We start from the raw sequence: 6777 nt of genomic DNA, 5'->3' as shown, positions 1-6777 counted from the left end.
GTCTCTGGACCCAAGCAGTATAGGCTCTTGCCCTCCCTCATTCTTGTCCTGTCCAGGCAATGATCCCATTGCCCCTTCACCCTTTCTCCATCCAAAGATTATAACTGTGAACTCTGTTCCTTCTTGTCTGCACATCCATGGGCCACAGTAGGAACTAACAAATCTCCCCCAGGACCTAGCACTAGGGATTGCTAGATTGCCCCTGGATGAAAGCGACCTTAGTCAGAATGCCTTCAAGGCAGTGGAAGTAAGAGGGCAGCAGTGTTGCTAGCTGCCGAAGGATGTTCGTGCAGTTCTGTCTAACCAGCAGCATCCTGACAGTACTTCAGTTTTTTAATATTTATTTTTAATTGATTGATGATTGCTTTATAATATAGGTTTGATTTCTGTCATACAGCAACATGAATTAACCATAGGTGTCCATATGTCCCCTCCCTCTTGAATCTTCCTCCCACCTCCCACCCATTCCCATCACTCTAGGTTCTTACAGAGCCCCAGTTTGAGTTCCCTGAGTCATACGGCAAATTCTCACTGGCTATCTATTTGCATATGTTAGCGTATATCTTCCATGCTACTCTCCATTCATCTCTCTCCCACTCTCTCCCACTTCTTCCCCACCCTTGTCCATAAATCTGTTCTCTATGTCTGCATCTCTGCTGCTGCTTTGCGAACAGGTTCATCAGTACCATCCTTCTAGATTTCATAGATATGCATTAATACACAATATTTGTTTTCCTCTGACTTACTTCACTCTGTATAAAAGGCTCTAGGTCCATCCACCTCATTAGAATTGACTCAAATGTGTTCTTTTTTATGGCTGAATAGCATTCCATTGTGTATATGTACTTCTTTATCCATTCATCTGTCGATGGACATCTAGGTTGCTTCCGTGTCCTAGCTATTGTAAATAGTGTTTCCAGTTTTTAACATCTTTATTGAGGTATAATGTATGTATACAGTAAACTATACATGTTTAAAGTACATGTTTTAAGTATATACCTGTGAAACCATCACAGAATCAAGAAGCGTATCTATCACCCCCACAAGTAATTTCTCTGGGAGCATTCTCTATGCCCCTCTCCACAGCCTCCTCGCCAGGCAACCACACATCTGCTTTCTGTCTCTATATATTACTGTATTTTCTAGAATTTTATATAAGTGGAACCATAGAGTCTGTACTTTTTTGTCTGGATTCTTTTATTCAAAGTAATCCTTGTAAGATTTATCTACTTTTTGCATGTTTCAATAACTCATTTCCTTTTATTATTTAATAGTATTTCACTGTATGTATAAGTAAATATACATACAGTAAAATACTATATATATCTTATTACTTAATAGTATTTCACTGTATGCGTGAATATATATATTTATGCATATAATGAAATACATATATATATATATATATATATACCTCTCTGAGATATATATAATATACATGTATTTTTGAGATATATATATAATATACATATAATGAAATATATATATAACATAAATTGTTTACTCATCAGTCTGTGGATAAACATACAGGTTGTTTCTAATTTTTATTTATTACAAATAAAGCTGCTAAGAACATTTCTATAAAGCCTCTGTGTGGATATACCCATTCACTTCTTTTGGGTAAACACCTAGGAGGGAATGGCTGGGTCATATGGCAGGTGTATGTTTAACTTGTTAAGAAAGCGTCAAACTTTTTCCCAAATGTACCACTGAACGTCAGCATCAGCAAGGTATGAGAGTGCCAGCTCCTCCACATCTTCCACAGCATTTGGTATGATCTGTCTTTTAAATTTTAGACTTTCTACTATAGAAATTTTAGACTTTCTACTCTGCTGTGGCATTTCATTGTAGCTCTAATTTGCATTTCTTTAATGATTACAGATGCTGAGCATTTTTTCATGTGCCATTTGACATTATTTGTATACCTTCTTTGATAAGTCTCATCCATTTTTTTAATTGGGATGTTTACTTACTATTAAGTTTTGAGGGTTCATTATATATTCTAGATAAAAGTCCTTCATCACACATGTGATTTGCAAATATTTTCTCCCAGACTGTGGCTTGTCTTTTCATTCTCTCTGTGTCTCTCAAAGAAAGGTTCTCTCCTCTCCAGTGGTCTGCTCTGCCAACTCTAGTCCCCTGGGTTTCTCCTACCTCCATTTCTGCAACCCTCATTCTGCCTGGTTTCCCTTCCTGCAGCCTGAACATTCTCTCCAGGAAGTCAGCTGGAGCAATCAGAAAACTCAACTCCACCGTTTCTCTTCTCTCAGGATAACTGTCCTTCAGTACATAATCTCCAGCATCTTGAAAACCATTGTTTATATATTTTTTCTGGATTTTTTTCTTTTGGATGTTAAAATCAAAGTCAAATGGAGATTCTTTGAAAATTCCCTGAGCAGACAAAACCAGTTTAGACATAAAAGAGAAATTCAATGTAGTTTATCTTACAAGACTCAGTTGACCTGGGTCATTTCTTCTTCATGCTTCTGGAAATCATAAGCAAAACTTAAAGTGTTTCCCAAGGTTGATATGAGGTATATCGTGACCAATTCTCCCTATCGGTTAGGAAAATCCTAATATGATAACCAATAACTGTGAAAATTAAACAGTCACTGCCTTTCCACTATGTAAGCTGCTCCATAACAATATACCCCTGAGCCTCATGGCATGAGCCTCATTCCATGTTTGGTGTGAGCACTCCCAGTTCATGGCCTGTCTTTTTGGTGTGTGCCCAGTCAACTTCTGCTAATTACCACTTCAGTGAGTCACTGGTTTTACTTCCGTTGTTGCTGAACTTTTGACACACAGAGACATCAAATCTAGTCCGTGATGCTCCACCTTGAGTGGAAATGGAATTCCCACACCAGAGAAATTTGATCTCAAGTACTGTGAAATAGGTAGAAAGAACTGTTAACTTGAACACATCCCTACACCATATACAAAAATAAACTCAAAATGGCTTAAAGATTTGAACATAAGACATGATACCATAAAACTCCTAGAAGAGATCATAAGCAAAACATTCTGTGACATAAATCGTAGCAATGTTTGCTTAGGTTGCCTCCAAGGCAATAGAAATAAAAACAAAAATAAGCAAATGGGACCTAATCAAACTTACAAGCTTTTGCACAGCAAGGGAAACTATAAACAAAATGAAAAGACAACTTACAGAACAGGAGAAAATATTTGAAAATGATGTGACTGACAAGGGCTTAATTTCCAAAATATACAAACAGCTTATACAACTCAACAACAACAACAACAACAATCCCAATCCAAAAATGGGCAGAAGATCTAAACAGACGTTTCTCCAAAAAGAAATAAAAATGGTCAGAAGGTACATGAAAAGATGCTCAATATTGCTGATTATTAGAGAAATGCAAATGAAAACTACAGTGAGGTACCACCTCATACCAGTCAGAATGGCCATCATTAAGAATTCTACAAATAAATGCTGGAAAGGATGTGGAGAAAAGGGAACCCTTCAACACTGTTAGTGGGAATGTAAGTTGGTACAACCACTATGGAAAACAGCATGGAGGTTCCTGTAAAACAGAGTTACCATACAATCCAGCAGTCCCCCTCCTAGGCATATATCCAGACAAGACTGTAATTCAAAATGATACATGCACTCCTATGTTCATGGCCAAAACATGGAAACAAGTTAAATGTCCATCAACAGATGAATGTATAAAGAAGATGGGGTACATACACACAATGGACTACTACTGAGCCATAAAAAAAGAATAAAATAATGCCATCTGCAGCAACAAGGATGCAACTAAAGATTATCATACTAAGTGAAGTTAGGAAAAGACAAATACCACATGATATCACAATATCACAAAATAGGATACAAGATGAACCTATCTGTGAAACAAAAACAGAATTATAGATATCGAGAAGAGCCTAGTGATTGCCAAGAGGGAGGAGGTTAGGGGGAGGGATGGAGTGGGAGGTTGGGGTTAGTGGATGCAAGCTGTTATGTATGGAATGGATAAAAAACAAGATGCTACTCTATAGCACAGAGAGTTATATTCAGTATCCTGTGATAAACCATAATGGAAGAGAATATTTTAAAAAAGAATTATACACATGTATAACAATCACTTTGCTGTACAATAGAAATTAACACAGTATACATCCATTATACTTCAAAAGAATTGTTAACTTGAGGATGTAATCGAGCAGGGTCCTATGAAGCCTTCTCAGGACAAACTCCAACCTCCCCATGTCCTCACCTGTCTCTTTATAGAAAAACCTTAATCTGGTAGGCGTTCCCTGAGTTCCAAGGAGTAAATTTAATTGGAGAACTGAGAAAATGCAGAAGGGAGGGAAAACAGTCAAGCAAGACGAAATAAAAGTTGAGCCATTAAACAAAGTCAAGGACCTTTTGTTCCTCCTCAAGGGCTATGGATAAAATTCTGAGTCACGGCCTCTAAGCTGTTTTGCAGATCCTGAAACCGCCACCAAGTAGCAGTTAACTGTATGCTGCCCACAAGCACAGTAGAATGCCAACCCCTTGGAACCAGAAGGTTGATGATGTTGACTCTCAATTACCTCACCACCAGCCAATCAAAAGAATATCCGTGAGCTGATGACACACCTCACGACCCCCTCCTTCACCCTGTCTTTAAAAACCTTGCCCTGAAAGCCTTTAGGGACTTTGGGCCTTTTAAGTACTAGTTGCCTGGACTCCTTGCCTGGTGCCCTGCAATGAAAGCTGCACTTTCCTTCGCCACAGCCTGCTGCGTCAGTAGATTGACTTTACTGCAGCAGGCAAGTGGACCCAAGTTTGGTTCAGTAACAGTGGCTGTAAAGGGAATCAGAACACAAAGACAGCATGGAAATAGCAAACCCAGGTTTGGAGGGAGCAAGAGTCAGGTGGCTGAAACTATCCGAGCTTAGAAGCTGGGGACAGGCTGGGGGGAGCTGAAATTCAGCCTTCTGCAGAAGGGGCATGTCAGGGGGCAGTAATGTGTCAGAGGGGGCATGATGAGGCTGGTTCTGCAAATGCTGGATAAACTGCAAACCAGATCCACCTGCTGCTCCAGAACAAATTGTCAGTGCCAAGCTGAAGCCATGAGAATAAGATAACACTCACTGCAACAGGAAGAAGTTAAGAAACCGGAACGAGGTGCAATCCCTTCTTCCTGTCCAGCCTCACAGGCTCTCCCTAGAGCCCTATGTTAGCAGACTCTAACAGGGAGCAGCTGGCAAAACAGAAATATGGTTTGCAAAGTTGCAACTTTAGCAGCACAAAGCAGAGTGAGAAGGAAGGGCTTTAAGCTAAGAAAGAATCCCTTAATAAGAATATGAGGCACCCCTTGGGCTACGCAGCATCCATACACATCCCTTCTATAGACACTTGAACTCTCACATAAGAAACACAACTTTGTTTCTAACACGACGCAACTCTACTTCATGCAAAGGAAGGCAGTCTCATCCTTACCTGAAAATGATGAGATGCAAAATCCCAACACTGGCTGTATCCACTTCTGTGATACAACAACTTCCACAAGCTACTTGGAGATCCAGACTACCTCCTCCACCCAACCTCCTCCACCTCCTCCATGAGTTCCTCACTTCCCCACTCCCAGCCCCGACCCTCCCCACGCACAGGTGTTTGGTGGTTCAAAGCCTCGGTGGTTGAGGTGCCTCAGAAAGGGGCTAAGAACTTGATATGCTTCACACGTGCTCAATGACAGCTCCCAACTCAATGAGTTCTTCTGGGGTGGGGAGGTGACAGTCCTCTGAAGTGTCCAGGGACCTGCGCATCCTGCCACTTTCTCTGATCCCCACACCATCCCCTTGATAAGCCTGGGCTCCTGTCCTTGTTGAGTCCTGGTTGCACCAGCAACCTGCAGAGAAGAGGGCTGCAGAAGGAGGGGACTTGAGGTGTTGGAAGTGCCAAGGGACCATCGCCCACCCCATGCCCTCACCATCTAGCTCTGCCCACCTTTAACTGTGGGAGCACCGAGGGGGCATCCAGTGCCCCTGCTGAGGCCCCCTCACTGAGGCTGAACTTACCCTCTTGGACCGCTTTTCCAAGGAAGAAGATGCAGGCCTCACGCCTACCCGCATTGGTGAGTTGGCATCAATGTGGACAGTCATACAGGCTGAATCGGGGTCTTGGGAAACAGGAGGGCAGGGAGAGAAAAAAAGAAGAAAGGCCCACCCCTGCTGATCTGAGCTAAGCATCAGAGCTTCTCACCCAGGGCTGCGGGAGGAGAAGGCAAGCCTGCAGCTCTGCAGGGTTACCAGGACGGCATGCACGCGCTGTTTCAGAGAGTTCCCAGCGCCCCATCCTCTGGTCTCAGGGAGGCTGTGGAGAAGGCAGTCGGCTACCTGAAGCAGCGGAGGCAATCCCACACCTGTATCCCAACTCCACCCCAGGAAGGAGTGGCTCCTTCCCCAGGGCCCTAGCACCACCAGCCACCTCCTTCTCTCTCCCTGATATCTGGCCCTGTCCCCAAGTCTTGTAACTCCAGGAGACATTTTTGTATGCTAATGAACCAAGGATGAGAAAAATAAAGAATTCAAAGCTCCCCAAAGAGTTTTAATTTAAAATAATAATTAAAAACAAATAAAATTATTTTTCCTTATTCCTCAAATTTGGTCATAGTGCCATCCGAATATTCTGCTGTCTAGTGACTAAATTGTAAAGTTAGCCTCCAACAAAACGGTGTAGAATATTAAAGGGATAGGAAAAAGAAAAAAATGGTTACTATAAACAAGTATTAATACAAATCATACAAATACACACACATACACACA

At 41.7% G+C, this 6777-nt stretch overlaps 1 pseudogene; it reads left to right on the top strand.

Annotated features, from left to right (window-relative positions):
- The first annotated feature begins 281 nt into the window (after positions 1–281).
- On the top strand, positions 282–6426 carry LOC136157117 (sorting nexin-15 pseudogene; annotated as a pseudogene).
- The last annotated feature ends 351 nt before the right edge of the window (positions 6427–6777 follow it).

Source organism: Muntiacus reevesi, chromosome 1 (genome assembly GCF_963930625.1).
Source record: "Muntiacus reevesi chromosome 1, mMunRee1.1, whole genome shotgun sequence".
Lineage (NCBI taxonomy): Eukaryota > Metazoa > Chordata > Mammalia > Artiodactyla > Cervidae > Muntiacus > Muntiacus reevesi.
This window is presented reverse-complemented; position numbering and strand designations above follow the sequence as displayed.